This window comes from Eubalaena glacialis, chromosome 5 (genome assembly GCF_028564815.1).
Source record: "Eubalaena glacialis isolate mEubGla1 chromosome 5, mEubGla1.1.hap2.+ XY, whole genome shotgun sequence".
NCBI lineage: Eukaryota > Metazoa > Chordata > Mammalia > Artiodactyla > Balaenidae > Eubalaena > Eubalaena glacialis.
This window is the reverse complement of record NC_083720.1, coordinates 39,143,376-39,161,249: the sequence shown is the minus strand read 5'-3', so window position 1 is coordinate 39,161,249 and position 17,874 is coordinate 39,143,376.

The window sequence follows — 17,874 nt, the reverse complement described above, 5'->3', positions numbered from 1 at the left end:
CTTTGGCTCTTCTACTTCACAAGGGAAATAGGCTCTGAGCTCAAAAGATCGAGAGTCAAAGATACATCCACTTGTGCTGTCACCCCCCCCCAACCTCTCCCTCAAATCCAACCCACAGGCCTCTCCCTTGAACCCCTTTCTCTGCAGGTGTCCTGTTTTCACATGTGTCTTCATCTCCACCTTCTTCCCCAGGACCCAGCAAACCCTGGCCTCAGAAGTAATACACATCAGTTCTCCCACTAACATCCTCTTGGGTCTTAGAATTTTTCATTTTCAAACATTGCATTTGAATGGCCTTTCTTTTATCCCCATTACTAAGCCTATTCTGAGGGAAATCATAGGTTCTGGGCATGAGGTCAGATGAGTCACCAGGAAAAGGGGATGCTCCCTTCCCACTCAGGGACTGGGGGCCTGGGGGAGAAAGAATGGGTAACTGGAGCCCTGGGCTGCAACTGCTTCTTCCTGGGAGGGTCTCCAAGCAAACCCATCTTTTCCTCATTGGGGCTATTTCCTCTGCAAAGCCCTATCTGATTTATTCTTTTATTCACCCAATATTGAGCACCTACTGTGTGACAGGTACCTTTCTAAACACTTAGTATACAACAGAGAACAAAACAAAGTTCCCTGTTCTAGTGAGGTTTATGTTCTAATGGGGGAGATAGAAAAGAAACTACAAATATAATAACCAAGTGAGGCATATAGTATTCCAGAAGGTGATTTGAGCTATAAGAACAAAGAAAGGTAGAGAAGAAAGAGGAAGAATGGAATTCTGAGGATGGAGAGTACATATTGTAGAATTAAATAGGGTGGCAGGCTGGGTCTCTCCCAAGGGTGACATCTGAGCAAAGACTTGAAGGAAGAGGTGAGGAAGTTATCCATGCAGATATGTGGCAGAAGATTCTGGGCAGATGGACTAGCAGGTATAAAGATTAAAGATGGGACCATGATTGGCATGTTTAGGGAGAAGCAAGGAGGCCAGTGTGGCTAGAGAGGAGTAAGCAAGAAAGAGATGGCTACATAACTTACATGATAAATTCGTATATATAAACCTTTATACAGTTTCCTTCCTAATAATAAGTAATTATGTTGAGAGTATCCCTCAACACCTTGTATTCATGTTCAAAATATCTCACAAAATATCCTATGCTATAATTTCTGGGCAAACTCATGTATCCATCCACACTCAAAAATAACCAAAGCCTCTCTGGCCCCTGGGGTATCCTCAGACCCCTCCAGAGAGCAATAGAATTTCAGCTGACATAGATAACTGTGATATAACTGGAAGAGACACAAGAAGTCCTACAATTAAGTGATTTCCAAACAAGCTGTTTCAATAAACATTATCTACTCTGTACCAGTAAGTAATATACTGAATGGCATGCACAATTATTTTTTGTAACATTATTATTACTGTGCAAGAATCAAAACACTAAAATGAATAAGAAATAGTCCCTGCTTGGAGAGAAAAAGGAAGTGGACAGAAATGCAAAAAAAGATTTCTCTTACTATAATAAGAACTAGCATTTCCTAGTCCTACACACATTCTGGGCAGTTTTCTGAATATCTTCCATGTGTTATTTGTCTTAACCTCATATCGGTTCTGAGACATGATCACATTTGCATCCATAAAGTCATAAGGAGATAGAGATTCTGGAGGTTAACAAGCTTTCCTGAGTTAAAACAATCAGTAAGTGGGAAAAGTAAAATTCAATCTCTATCAACTCTATCCGTTTGATCCCTGAGCCTCATGTGTTCTCCTGGCACATGATTAGAACCTTAACAACACCTATACTTAAGTGCTGTGGGACCAGATAGGCATAGCCTATCTGCCCTCTGTGTACTAACCGGAAAGCCACCAAAAGCTACAGAACAGTGGGACTTGGGTTTACAAGTGGGAAAAGAACACTCCTGTGGAGAAAACACATGCAGAGAGAATGAAAAACACAAGGAGCCCAGCTGAACTAGCTGCAGAGGAGGCAGGAAAGGGAGGTTAGGGCTACATATTGGGATCCTGGTGATTCCTGTTTAGGAGCTTGGATTTTATACTGAGGATAATCATATTCTATCCTGATGAATGGATGATTTTACTCATCCCTCTGCAAAGAATTGGTGAATTACTCCCCTTTCTCACTTTATATCTACCTTATTTCCTAGGTTGTCAGAAGGCTAATAATTTGGCACTCAGCTCTGAAAGCATGCTTTTTATGCAGTCAATAAGCAGTTATAAATTAATGACATATATAGTCATATTTTTATGCCAAGCAAAATGGCAAGCCCTTGGGATATAATTAGGCATTTATCAACATTGGCTGAATGGTTGTTTGGTTGTTTGGTTAGTTGGTTGTTTGGTTGGTTGGTTGGTTGGTTGAGTTGGTAGTGAACTTGGTTGATGAAACGTATAACTGAATTACTGTGAGCTCCCTAAATTCAGATGCCATGTCAGGCACATTGTCCCATTCCCCTAGTGCTTAGTACCGTACCTCATATACATTTAGTCTCAGTAATTACTGTTTGAGTGAAAGATAAGATGAACAAGTGAATAAAAATGTTTATAAATGAATGAATGTATGAGCATATAAATGAGTGGACAAATTGACTGCAAGAACAAATGAATGAATGAAAAAATGTGCCAATGTTCTACCCTATCTTTGCCTTTCCCTCTAGGGAGTAGACCTTTACAAGTACATAACATATTCTCTCTACACTTCTTTCAACCTCTTTCCCCAAAACACAATCCAGAAGTAGCCTATATTCCTGGCGAGAGGAATATGTCAATGTGTTCTTTTTATTTGTTAATCAAACTTTTAAAATGTGAGATTATTGTAGAATCTCATGCAGTTGTAAAAAAAATAAACAAAGAGCATCAGTGTGCCCTTCACTCAGTTCCCCCCCCAATGGTAATATCTTGTGAAAATATAGTATAGCATCACAATTCAGATATGGACATTGATGCAGTCAAGATACAGAAATTTCCATCACAAAGATCCCTCTTGTTGCCCTTTTATGGCTACATCCTCATTCTTCTCAAGCCCCGCTTCCTCCTCAACCCTTGGCAACTACTTATCTGTTCTCCATTTCTATCATGTTCTCATTTCAAGAATGGTAAATAAATGGAATCATACAATAAGTAACCTTTTAGAATTGTCTTTTTTCACTCAACATAATTCTCTGAGGACTCATCCAAGTTGTTGCATGTATCCATGCTTTATTTCTTTTTATTACTGAGTAGTGTTTGATGTTATGGATGTACCAGATTGTTTAACCATTCACCCATTGAAGGACACTTGTGTTGTTTCCAGGTTTTTTATTGCGAGTAATAACCTGTATTTGTGTACACATTTTTGTGTGAACATACATTTTCATTTTTCTGGGATAAATGCCCATGAGCACAATTGTTAGACATTAGTGTTTCAAGAAACAGTAAAACAATTTTCCAGAGTACCTGTACCATTTTGCATTCCCACTAGCAAAGTATGGGTGATCCAGGATGTGGAGAAACTAGATCACTCATACATCACTGAAATGTAAAATGATACAGGGACTCTCTACAGTCATATATTTTATTTTAGTCATTCTAATAGGTAGGTAGTGATATCTCATTGAGGTTTTAGTTTGCATTTTTCTAATAACTAATGGTGTTGAACATCTTTTCATGTGCTTACCTGCCATCTGTGTATCCTCTTCTGTGAAATGTCTGTTCATGACTTTCTAACTGAATTTTTTCCATTGAGTTTTGCGAGTTCTTTAAATAGTCTAGATATTAGTTCTTTGTCAGATATGCGGTTTGCAAATGTTTCCTCCCACTCTATAGTTTGTCTTTCATCCTCTTAACAGAATCTTTCACAGAGCAGAAGTTTTTCATTTTTATGAAGTTCAATTTATCAATTTTCCTCTTATGAATTATGCTTTTGGTGTCAAGTCTAAGAACTCTTTGCCTAGTCACTGATTCAAAGACTTTGTCCTATTTTTTCCTAAAAGTTTTATAGTTTTATATTTTATATTTAAGCCTATGATCTATTTTGAGTTAATATTTATATGAAGTGTGAGCCTTAGGTTAGGTTAAGTTTAATTTTTTTTAATTGCCTCTGGATGTTCAATTATCCCAGTATCATTTGTTGAAAAGGCTATCTTTCCTCCATGGATTCTCTTTTGCACCTTTGTCAAAAATCAGTTGGGCATATTTTCATGGACTTATTTTTGGGTTCTCTGTCTGTATTGTTCCATTAATCTATGTGTCTATCCTTCTCCCAGTACCATAGTCTTTTTTTAATATTTATATTTTGTATTCATATTTTCAGGATTGCCTCATGTCTCAATTTTTTTCAAATCTCTCATTTAAGCGAGAGTACTTCAAATTGAATATGGGTATTCTCAACTCCTCATATTTTTTTTTAATTGAAGTATAGTTGATTTACAATATCATGTTAGTTTCAGGTGTAGAGCAGAGCGATTCAGTTATATATATATATACATATATATATGTATATATGTATATATATATTCTTCAGATTCTCTTCTCTTACAGGTTATAAAAAATATTGACTATAGCTCCCTGTGCTATATAGTAGGTCCTTGTTGGTTATCTATTTTTTATATAAAGTAGTGTGTATATGTTAATATCAACCTCCTAATTTATCCCTCCCCCTCTCCCCCTCTCCCCTTTGGTAACCATGAGTTTGTTTTCTATGCCTGTGAGTCTCTTTCTGTTTTGGAAATAAGTTCATTTGTTTTGTTTTTTGTTTTTTGGGTTTTTTTTGCAAATGATTCAACCACCAAGGGATTAATCTCCAAAATATACAAATAGCTCATAGAGCTCAATATCAAAAAAACAAACAAACAAGCCACATAGTGTTGATTACTGTAACTATGTAAGTCTTGTAACTGGGTAAAATGATTCCTACAAAAAAGAATTTTTGTTCTTTTTCTCAAAAGTTGTTTTGGCTACTCTAGGTCCTTTGTCTTCCCACATAAATTTGAGGATAATCCTATCTATATACACCAGAAAATCTTGTTGGGATCTTGATAGTAATTGTGTTAAACCTATATATCTACTTGAAGTGAATTGAGGTCTTTACCATATTGAGGCTTCCAATCCGTGAAAAAAAGTATGTCTCTATATTTATTTAGACCATCTTTTATTTTTTTCATCAGCATTTGTGGCTTTTAGCATACAAATTCTGTACATATTTTCTTAAGTTTACACCTAAGCTTTCTTTTATTTTTTGTAATGACTGTAAAGGGTACTTTAATTTTGTTGTCCATATGTCATTGCTAGTATATTAAATACAATGGATTTTTTAATGTTTATCTTTTATGCTAGGACCTTGCTAAACTCACTTCTTAGTTCTAGGAATTTTTTGATAGATTCCTTGGGTTTTCTATATAGGCAGTCATATCACCTACCCATAGGGACGGTTTTATTTCTTCCTCTCTGATCTGTTTGACTTCTATTTCCTTTCCTTGCCTTACTCAACTGGCTAGAAATTCCAGCATTATGTTGAATAAGAGTGCTGAATGCAGATATCTTTGCTTTGTTCCTGATTCTAAGGAGAAAACATTCACTCTTTCATCATCAAATACGATGTTACTATTGTTTTTTTGTAGATGCTCTTTATCAAGCTGAGGTTTATCCTTCTACCCCTGTTTTCCAGAGAGTTTTTATAATGAATAGGTGTTGAACTTTGTTAAATCTTTTTCTGCATCAATGGATAAGATCATGTGATTTTTCTTCTTTAGCCTGGTACAATAATATAGTAGATTATGTGGATTGATTTTTAAATATTGAACCAGCCTTGTATCCCTGGAATAAACCTCATTTGGTCATGGTATATAATTCTTTTTATATATTGCTGAATTCTACTTGCTAATATTTTGTAAAGGATTTTGCATTTATATTCATAAAGAATATTTGTTTGTAGATTTTTTTTTGTTTTGTTTTGTACTGTCTTTGTCAGGTTTTGGTACCATTCATACTAGCTACATAAAATGAATTAGAAAGTTTTTCCTCCTCTTCTATTTTTTGGAAGATATTGTGTGGAATTGATGTTAATTTGTCTTTAATGTTTGATGGAGTTCAGAGAAACCAACTGGGTCTAGAGAGTTCTCTTTTGGGAATTTTAAAATTACATACTTACAAATTAAATTTCCTTAGCACTTAGAGGGCAATTCAAACTATCTGTTTCCTATTGTGTGAGTAGTAGTATTTTTATTTTTTGAGAAATTGGTCTATTTTATCTAGGTTGTCAAAACTATGTGTCAGATAATATCCCTTTAATATCGTTTTGATGTCTTCAGTGTCTGTAATATATTCTCTCTCTCTTTCCTGATAGTGGTAATTTATGTCTTCTATCTTTTTTTCTTTTGTCAGTCTCTCTAGAAGTCTATAAATTTTATTAATCTCTTAAAAGAAATAGTTCTTGATTTTATTCATTTTCTCTACATTTTTGTTTTTTATTTCATTGATTTCTGCTCTTATCTTTATTATTTTCTGCCTTCTGCTTCCTTTGGGTTTATTTTGGTTTTTTAAATTTTTTTTAATTTTTTAAAGTAGAAACTTAGATTATTGATTTAAGATTTTCTTTATTTCGCACGTATGTAGTTAGTGCTATAGCATTTCCTCTTGGCCTTTTTTAGCCATGTCCCACAAATTTTCATATATTGTATTGTTATTTTCATTCAACTCAATGTATTTTTTTTTTTTTGTATTTCCCTTCAAACATCCTCTTTGATTTATGGATTATTTAGAAGCATGTTATTTAGTTTTCAAAAATTTGGAGATTTTCCTATTTTTGTTAGTAATTTTCAGTTGACTCACATTGGTCAGAAAATGCATGCCTCATGATTTAAATTCTTTTAAACTTGTTTTGTTTTGTTTTATGGCCCAGGATGTAGTTTATTTTGATATATATTTCATGGGCACTTTAAAAGAATGTGTAGTCTGCTACTGTTGGGTGGAGTGTTTTATAAATGCTGATTAGATCTTCTTAATTGATGATGCTGTCAAGTTTTTCTCTATTCCTGATGGTTTTCTGTTTGGTTGTTCTATTAATTGTTGAGAGAGTGATATTGAAGTCTCCAACTATAATTGTGGATTTGCCTGTTTCCTCTTTCAATTTTTTTCAATTTTTGGGTCACATATTTTGCATCTCTGTTTTTTGGTGCATACACATTTAGGTTTGCTATGTCTTCTTGGTGGGTTCGTCCTTTCATCATATAATGTTCCTTTCTGTCTGGGAATTTTCTGGGACTCACATGAAACAAGTATTAGATCTTTTGTTATACCCACAGGTCTCTGAGGCTCCCTTTGTTCTTTTTGTTGTTGTTGCTGGTGTTTTTTAAGTCTATTTTCTCCATGTTGTTCAGATTGAGTATTTTCTATTGTCCTACTTCCAGTTTATTGATTCTTTTCTCCTCCTTTTCTGCTATTGAGACCATCCATTCAGTTTTTATTATGGTTATTTTATTTTTACTTTTTTATTTGGTTCTTCTTTATGTCTACTATTTCTTTGTTGAGACTGCATTTCTTTGCTAAGTTTCTCATTTTTAAATTTATTTCCATCATGTTCTTAATTACTCATTGAAACATTTTCTGAGGGCTCTTTAAAATCTTTGTCAGATGATTCTAAAATCTCTGTTAATCTGGCTGTTGGCATCTACTGATTGTCTTTTTCTCATAAACCAGAACTTTCTGATTCTTGGTATGATGAGTGACTTTTAGTTGAAACTTTACATTCTGGGTATTATGTTAAGACTCTAGATCTTATTTAAACCTTACGTTTTAACTGGCCTCCTCTGACACAACTCTGAGAAGGGAAGACATTACATCATTAATCCCAGGGGTAGTGTGGGGGAAAGAGTCTAGATACCCCACACGACCTTCATGGTACACAAAGGGGGCACCCCTTGTGGTTACCAGACAGGGATGGGAGATCTCCTCACCAGACCTCACTCATACCTCATTGTTTGGGGGGCAGAAAGGTCTCATTATGACTGTCTATTAGGCCTCCTTTGACACCACCCCAGTGTGTGGGAGTGGGGGAGAGAAACACCTCATTACTGCCTAATAAGATTGGAAATCCAGGTACCCCACATGGTCACCACTGATGCTGTGATGTGGAAGGGGCTCATTACTGCCTGGCAGGGATGAAAAGTCCAGCTTTCTATTTGGCATCCCCTGACACCACCCCAGCAGGGGCTTGGGGCCCCTTGCTACACCCAGGAGGGTGGAAGTCTTGGGCTCCTCACTCAGCCTTTGCTGGTGTGGATGGGCCACAGTTTTTCCTGTGGTGTTTGGCTGCAATAAAGTGGTTATTTACTAGAACTTTTCTGTCCTACTAGCATACCCCTTTCCTACTCCTCTGGGTAGAGAGGGCATACTTTTGTTAAGATTTTTTTTTGGGGGGGTGTGGTTTTTATCTGTGCCTGTTGGCATCTTTGGGTGGCTGGCTTCTTCAGCTCCAAGTTTTGGACATGTGAAGCAGAAAAAAAAAACTCAGGGAGCTCATTACCTTGTTTCTCTTTGGGTCTAGAGGTCCCTAGCCAGTCCATCATCTTCTTCACACACTGCAGAGTTTTCTTATGTTTTTCTTGATGTAACATCTAGGGTGTTTAGTTGAACTGAGTGGAAAAAATAGGTCAAAGTACATCTACTCCACCTTCCCAGAAGTAGAAGTCTCGAGGTGTTCTTCATGGTTCTCCTGTAAAAATATTAAATTGCTCACATACTTGGCCTCAACTGAGACATTTATGTATTTTTTATTAACCAGTTTACTTGATTTTACCAGAATTCTAAACCTCAAAGCCCCAAAAAAAGTGAAATAAAAAGAGAGAAAAACAAAGTTATAGAAATTTTCCTGAGCCAGGGAGTGCAAATGTTGCCACTTATAAAGAAGAAACCTCCTGAGAATTAATTCAGATAGAAACTGCTTATTTTTGTTTTAATATTGCTGAAACCTCAATTCTGTGGCATTCACTCAGAAATCCAAACTTTAAAAATAATCTTGCATGCTCAACTTTTGGTTAGATATCATTAAAAACTTCCCTACTCTTTCACACAGTAGACACTCAGGAAAATAATTCATCTCCTCTTGATGACTCAGACCCTAATTCCAAGCTCCTGGGGCAGCTTTGTTTTCTCTCTGCAAGGCAACTGCAAGCTCTTAATGCACTTTTCAACAGCTGCCATTCCCTCATCCCTAATTTCTGCTCATAATGTTCTAGGGAATTGGAAGAAGATAACCATTCCTGATAGTTGTGGGTAGACAAAAAGTCAAATGCTTGGACTAAGGACACAGGGTCTCATCTACCATACAACAAGGAAGGAATTGACTTATGGTGGGTTTCATAATAATTGTAGTGCCGCTGAAGAGATGTAAACTTAATTCAGTATTCTTAGTTATACTCTGGGTAGCTGAGATTGCCAAACAAGTAGAAGTTTAAAAAAAGAAGAAGAAAAAGGAAGGTAAAGAAAAGGAGGACAAAGGAAGGAAGAAACAGAAACTAAGTGTTATTTTGACAATGGTGAGTATGCTGTTATCCTGTTGGAAATAAATTTGTGGAGTGTTGTTATGAATGAAATAGTACACTGCGTCCATTACAGATACGATTATTCTGAATATGTCCTACTTTGCAGAGTCATGGTAAAGCATATTATACACATTTTTAAAAGGAGACAACTGGGGCTGGGAAGTCAAGTGAATTAATTGCCTGAGGTCACACACCTTGCAGACAAAGTAGCTGGATTAAACCCAGTTCTGCTTTTATCCTTTCCACGATGATGGTGTAGAGGTGGGAGTCACAGGTCTAGTTTAGCACATGGACAATAAAGCCCATGCTAAACATAACACGGCTATCTAGAAGAGTGCTTCTCAAACTCTAATGGGCCAGGAAAGAGACAGAGGTTTCAGTACTTGAAATTTTTAAAAAAAGAAGGATAATAAAAAATATCTTTCCTTTTTTGGGGGGCTTCCCTGGTGGTGCAGTGGTTGAGAATCTGCCTGCTAATGCAGGGGACACGGGTTCGAGCCCTGGTCTGGGACGATCCCACATGCCGCGGAGCAACTGGGTCCGTGAGCCACAGCTGCTGAGCCTGGGCGTCTGGAGTCTATGCTCCGCAACAAGAGAGGCCGCGATAGTGAGAGGCCCGCGCACCGCGATGAAAAGTGGCCCCCACTTGCCACAACTAGAGAAAGCCCTTGTACAGAAACGAAGACCCAACACAGCCAAAAATAAATAAATAAATAAATAAATAAATAAATAAATAAAGTAGCTATTAATTTAAAAAAAAAAAAAAGAAATGACTAGGGAAAGTTGCAATTATGGAATTGTGAGGTGGACAAAGATGACCTCTTGTTAAAAAAAATATATATATATCTTTCCTTTTTTTAAGAGGAAGTAAACCAGCCTATCAAAGCAAAAAAACTTGGTGACGCAGTAATTTTCCAAGATGCTCTGTTCCAATATTCTCTAAGACTTTTTGTTTTATGGATTAATATATGTTATTATATCTCAAAATTATTTGACAGCTATTCTTTGGGAGAGAATGTTCTGTGACCCAGCAGTATTAGGTTAGAAGGGCTTCTGTGAAATTAAAGACCAGAGTCAGAGAGCACTTGTTTTTGCTAAGAAAAACCGATGGTTCTTGAACTTGTGTTGGACACCAGGTCCCACACTGCGTTAAAGAAGCTTGGTGCCTCCCAGCCCCCAAAGCCCATAATGTGGATGCCACAAAGCAGTTAAAAGCAGAGATGCTTTAATGTCCCAGACGTATGGTCAGCCACCAGCTCACACCTTTAGAGAGAGATGAGTATGTGGGTTACAAGTTCTAAATGTGTTATATTGGTCTATAGATTCTCCTCTTTGATGAGGGGTAGAACCTTCACACCTTAAGCTGGAAATCACCCAAGAGGCAAAGTCAGACCCTTGGGCTATAAATATCACTCATTCTAATAGTCAAAGACCTCAGAATGGAAACATGCCTCCAGCACCTGGTTTCACATTCAAAGCAAATAAGATGTCCTACCTGGCTCTTCTGTGATGTTCTCTCGTCTCATCGTTCATTTGGCTTTTATCAAGCAGGTAATATGTTTACAATTGCCTGTCTTATTAATAAGACAGCCCCTGAGTTTGAAGAAGTGACAATGTAAAGGGAGACACAGACATAACCAAGGGCAGCAGCACATCCCTCTGATAGTAATTACCCCAAGTGTCTGGGAGGCACCCAGGCAGTTTGGGAGAGAGCAGAGTACTCTGACTTCGGGGTTGAACACATCACAGCTGTTGCCAAAGATGCAGTGACTTGCTCAGTCAAGATCCTTCCTCTCCAAAGCATCTGTTTCCTTGGCCATCAAATGGGGGCCAGGGCAGCGCCTGCCTCAAGGATTTGTTGTGACGATGAAATGAGTTAATACTTTTAGACTAGCCGGAATAGGGTCTATCACATAAGCAGTGTCAGACAAACATTAGCTCTTATTATTTGAAAGGACTGTGATAGAAGACACGTGCCAATAAATAAACACACAGAGAAGGCTGGTGTCTTCTTGTTTCTTTATGAGTGTTTCTTAGCCCACTTCTTTTCCCTCTATTTTTATTTGTGGCCAGCTTCACTTATGCCCCCTCCCGCCCTCCTAAGAAGCTGGAGGACCACCTCAGCTCTGGTCAGTCTCTCTGACTCCTGTCCCTCCTGGTCCCTCGTCACCCTCAGGCTGATGAGCACAGAGAACCAACCACTCTCAGTGCCTTACTCTGTTGCTCAGAAATCTAAGGGGTGTGTTACTGCCCACAGCCTAGATCCATGCACTTTCCTGATTTACAATTTCCAGAGACAGGGAGACCTGGGTTAGCTCTCCTTTGTTTATTACCTTGATGAACTTAATAAATCCTCCTTTCGCTTCAGAAATGTTCCAGCCTGTAGAGTAAATCAAATGGTTATCATATCAGTTATCAAAAATGCTATGTACCAAACAAACCTCAAACCCAGTGACGTAAAAGCACTTCTTGAGCTTGGGACTTTGAGGGCTGGTTGAGCAGTTCTTCCGGTCTGGGCCAGGCTCCACTGTTGTGAGCTGGGTTCACGCCTGCGCCCGCAACATCGGCAGGGGTGTCTGCTGAACTGGGGTGGCCTCACATGTCTGCATTTACCAGCTGGGATGCTGGGGCTCCCAGGCCATGAGGCTCTCATCTTCCACAATCCAAGCTGATATTGTTTACCTGGTGGATGTTAAGGACTGAATGTTTGTGTCCCCCCAAAATTTATGTTGAAGTCTTAACCCACACACAGTGTGATGGTATGAGGAGGTGGGGCTTTCAAGAGGTAATTAGGTTTAGATGAGATCATAAGAGTGGGGCCCCTATAATGGAATTAGTGTTCTTATAGAAAGAGGAAGAGACCAGAGCTCATTCTCTCTGCCACATGAAGACACATGCACCATCATCAAGCCAGACAGAGGGCCCTCACCAAAAACCAAATTGGCTGGCACCTTTATCTTAGACTGCCAGCCTCCAGAACTGTGAGAACTAAATGTCTATTGTTTAAGCCACCCAGACTTTGGTATTTTGTTTTAGCAGCCCAAGCTGAATGAGACTAAGTACTTGGCAGTGTTCCAAGAGAACTAAGAAAAATATATATATCTTCTTGAGGCCTGAGTTTGGAATGGGCATGGCATCGCTTCTGCCACATTCTATTGGCCAGAGCAAGTCACAAGGCAGCCCAGATTCAAGGGGTGGGAAAATACATTTTACCTCTTGATGGGAGGAGCTGGGAAATCACATGGCAAAGGCCCAGCTACTGGGAGGGATGAGAATTATGGCCTTTTTTGCTATCAATATACCAATGTCACCAAACTGAAAGAACAAGAAATAAGAATTTTAGAGTCAAAAAAGATCCAAGTCTGAAATTAGCTGTGAGGTCTTGGGAAAACGGCATAATCTCCCCCAAGACTCCATTTCCTTGTTTCCTCACCTATAAAATAGAGGTAGGAATTACACCAAACTCACGTGGCAGTTCTAATGATTAAACAAGAAAATTCCTAGGAGTATGGCGCCTGGACATATTTATAATAGGCACTCAAGAAACATCAGCTTTATAAATATTCTATGTAAAGTCCCTTCCAGTAAAATAATTTTTGTGTCTTTCAAGTTTTATATTTTACAAATGGAAACACAGAGTCAATATAAGCCTCAAATTCAAAACTCCTGATTTCTGACTGACCCCATACCACTATCCATGATGAATGGAATCTTATTAATACGAAGCTTAGTCACTAAAACCATTGAGTGAGTATCCTTGCTTAAGTAGAGTGTTTTAATGCTGTTTTTATGTTCATCCAAATTGAGTTAAGCTCTGCTTTTCAATAGACCTTATAGAAAAACCCTGGAAAGACAGCTTTACAACATAATCATAGGAGTAGTCTCCATGGCATCTTGGCAGTCTCTCTTCCTTTACTAACTGTCCTCTTTCTGTGACACTGTAAAGGCTATAAATGAAGGCTCTTTAATCTCTTTCAACAAACTTAAAATGTCCTTCAGTATCCCGCAAAGACAGAATGCTGCCTTATTCACTCCAAACCTTCCTGTATGTGGCCACAAGCAGGATCATCCTAAAATGAAAATCTAACCATGTCACCTTCCTTGGGTTCTCAGTGACTCACTGGATAAAAGACAATCAGAGCCCTTCAAGATCTGGCCTCTGCCTACCTCTCCTGCTCATCAGTGCCCCTCCTGCCCCACTGTGGGCTTATTGTATATTGTACATGTTATCGACACCACTGGTTAAGAGCATTGTTGGGTCTGAACCTCAGCTCTGCTGCTAATTAGCATGTAACTTTGGACAAGTTGCTAATATTTTTTTTTTTTTGCATTTAGATTCCTCATCTATAGAACAGGGGAAGGGTAGTGTCTAATACAAAGAGTTGAGAAGTTTAAAGAATTAATAGGTCAATCCCAAGCTCCCTAACTATCCCTTCCCCCTACCCTCCCCTCCTGGTAACCATAAGTTTGTTCTCTAAGTCGGTGAGTCTGTTTCTGTTTTGTAAATAAGTTCATTTGTATCATTTCTTTTTAGATTCCACATATAAGTGTTATTATATGACATTTCTCTTTCTCTGTCTGACTTACTTCACTCAGTAATGACAATTATACGATATTTTTCTTTCTCTGTCTGACTTACTTCACTCAGTATGACAGTCTCTAGGTCCATCCATTTTGCTGCAAATGCCATTATTTCATTCTTTTTATTGACATGTACACACTGCTATATTTAAAATGGATAACCAACAAGGACCTACTGTATAGCACAGGGAACTCTGCTCAATATCATGTAACAACCTAAACGGGAAAACGTATAAATGAATCAGTTTGCTGTACACCTGAAACTATCACAGCATTGTTGATCAACTATACTGTAATATAAAATAAAAAGTTAAAAAAAATAAAGAATTAATAGGTATAAAGCACTTAGCAGTAAGTGACACAGACGCAAACTAGATCTGAGCCCAGGTCTCTCTGACATCAGCATTGCATACTGTCCAATAAGCCGAGTTTCCTCCTGCTACCTCCTCCCATCAGAGGGAACCACCTACTCTTCTCTGAAAGAGCAAAGCCATCTTTCACTTCTGTTCCATTGCCTGGAAACCCTGCATCCCATCTTGGTCCAACAAAGGCCTACTTTGCCTTCAGCATTTAGCACCAGTATCCTTTCCTCCCTGGAAAACTTCTAACCATCTCCACACTGGCTCAGGCAACTCCCCTGGGTCTAAACATACGTCGCACTTTCCTCCATCATAACCCATGCTACACTGTATCACCATCAATCTCTACCTCTGTGCTATGAGACACTTGAGGGTGGCAACCAGCTCACCTAAATGAATGAATAAATGAGTGAACCTTAGCTGTGTCCTGAGGAAACCTACGACCCCAGGCATTAGCAGGGGTAGCTCAGACCTCACATAAGAAAAGGAGGTGCATGGTGCTTTGGCCTGATCAGTGGCCAGCAGGGTAACCTTGGCTCCACCTTTTCTCTGGACAAAAGCAACTACAAAACCCCTCCTATGTACATTTAAAGATTTGGAGGAGGGACTTCCCTGGTGGCACAGTGGTTGGGAATCCACCTGCCGGTGTGGGGGACACGGGTTCGAGTCCTGGTCCAGGAAGATCCCACATGCCGTGGAGCAACTAAGCCCGTGTGCCACAGCTGCTGAGCCTGCGCTCTAGAGCCCACGAGCCACAACTACTGAGCCCGCGTGCCACAACTACTGAAGCCTGCGTGCCTAGAGCCCGTGCTCCGCAACAAGAGAAGCCACCGCAATGAGAAGTCCGCGCACCACAAGGAAGAGTAGCCCCCGCTCCCTGCAACTAGAGAAAACCTGCACGCAGCAACGAAGACCCAGCACAGCCCAAAATTAATTAATTAATTAATTAAAAAGAAAAGAAAGATTTGGAGGAGGGATCAAATGAGGAAAAATGAATGGGACCGCCCATGACATCCACGGGAGATGTGCACGAACGACATAACTTCTCTTCTCCCAGTCATGTCCCCACAGCTGATATCAGACCCTGGATGTATTCAGAGATGCTTCAGGAGGAATTTAAATAAAGTTTGCCCCTTGCCCAGTGAAACACTAGTGTTTATATTGGTGTTTCTGCGCGTACACTGGGGAGCCCTTGCATGTGGCCCTCGGCAGGAAACTTCCCTATGGAGTCAGCTCAACACAGAAACAAATCCTGGGACTTCCCCTAAATGGCCCGCTGTAGCCTTGAATTTACAGTGATAGAAGCCCAGCCCTTGGGAGAGAACTGGAGGACCAGGAGTTCATACTCTACATGACCCCCTCTATAGAGGGTCTAACTGAAAAGCAGAAAGGAGGTAAATTGCCCAAAGACACACTTCACCTGGGACTTTGAGATTCTGAGACAGGTGGGCTTTCCCCCGTACCTGTCTCCTACTTTCTTTCCTTGTGGAGGATAAGGTCTCGAATATCTTTGTAAACATGCAAGTGTGTTACCCCAGCTAGAGAACAGAGCAAGACTAACAGAGACCCACCCTGCTCCTCCTTCCTTCTCGTGTGACAATCACTCTGTCTCCAGACAGGGCTGCTGATACACAAGTGAAGAAACAGGGAACCGTCAAATAAAATGAATTGACAGATCACATGGCTCATGAACAGTGACGCTGCAACCAGAGCCCTTGGCTTCTGAAAGTAGTTCAGTGCCTTATATGTTTTGCATGCCCCTGGCCCAATGTAAAAGCACATTTGATTTTATGCAACACTGCCTGTGGAAGGCAGAAAAGCAGCCCCCCAAATATGTCATGCCCTCATTCCTGGAGCCTATAAATGTGTTATGTCACACGGCAAGAGAGAATTAAATTTGTCGATGGAATTAAGGTTGTTAATCAATTGACCTTAAAATAGAGAAATTATCCTAGATTACCTGAGTGGACCCAATGTAATCACAAGGGTCCTTAAATGTGAAAGAGGGAGAAAGAAGAGAGGGTCAGAATGATGCAACGTGCAAACAACTCTATTCAACTTTGCTGGATTTGATGCAGGAGGAGGCCACGAACCAAGGAATGCAGGCAACCTCTAAAAGCTAAAAAGGCAGAGAAATGCATTCTTCCACAGAGACTCCAGAAGGGAACACAGTCCTACCCACACCTGAATTTTAGCTCACTTGAGACCCATTTTGTACTTCTGACCTCCAGAGCTATTAGATAAAAAATTGTGTTGTTTAAGCCACTAAGTTTTTGGCAATTTGTTATAGCAGCAAATGGAAAAGTAATACAGTGTCTAAGTGTACCTAGTATGCCCCAAGGTCACACCAGCTGGGGAAGGACAAATGAGCCCTAACAATGTAAATGTATATTTTGTTCATTCTTTCTCTCCACTTCCTGTAGACTCTATTCTTTCGACCTCATTTTCACTGGTTGTTCCCTGGGAGTGTTTTATATGTAAATGCTTTTAATGAAGTCCAGATAAAATCTTTTTACTCTCTTCTACTCTTTACTGATGCCCACTCCAAAGGCCACCCCTGCCTTCCTTGCTCCACGAAGGCACTTTCTTGCACCCACTCTCTATTATTGGACCAAACCATCCTAGACTCTGCATTTAGATGCCACTCTGACCACATTGGTGCCACAGAGACATTGGAGCCCTTGATGCACCCAAGGGAAATGTTATTCCATCAAATCTGTCATCCAGTAGAGTCCAGCTCCTCCTCCCTAAATCTCTCATCCAGCCCCCCAAGGACTCATGTCCAAGAACAAATCTGAGTGGCAAATACTATCTGATTTAGGAAGTTCTGCTTTGTGACCCCAGAAACGTTTCTGTAGATCAAGTGTATATGCCTGACCCCTGTGTCCATCTGGATGAGTTTATTGGGAGTTCCCTTCCTTCTTCATGGAACTAAAGGTTCTCAAATCCAGATGGACCCATTTAGGGCTGAATTTAACAAAAGTAAGAAAGCCAGCAGGGACCAGGTGTGCTTTGATTTATACGTACTGTAAATCTACTGTGTGCCAGGCAGTCTACCAGACACTTTTTATAATTGTGTTTATTTTTCTCAGTTCAGGGCTCTGAGCTTCAGAGAATTAACCCTTCCCCAGTCCCACCACCAGGAAGCAGCGTGCTTGGAACTTCAGGCACAGGGAGCCTGGACCCTGTGGGTACAGAAACTCCACCTGTACCAGCTGCCCTGGGCAGAGATGTCATATCCTGGATACAGGGGCGGGTGTGCTGTCCTAGCAGCTCCACCCTGCCCAACCTGGGGGAGGGGGATGGCAGACTTAGACCTCCTCCAGCATATGGTTGATCAAGGAAGAAGGAGGGAAGGGGGCTGCAGGCAGCACCATCCCCAAGGCCTCAGGGTAGGCAGCTGACATCA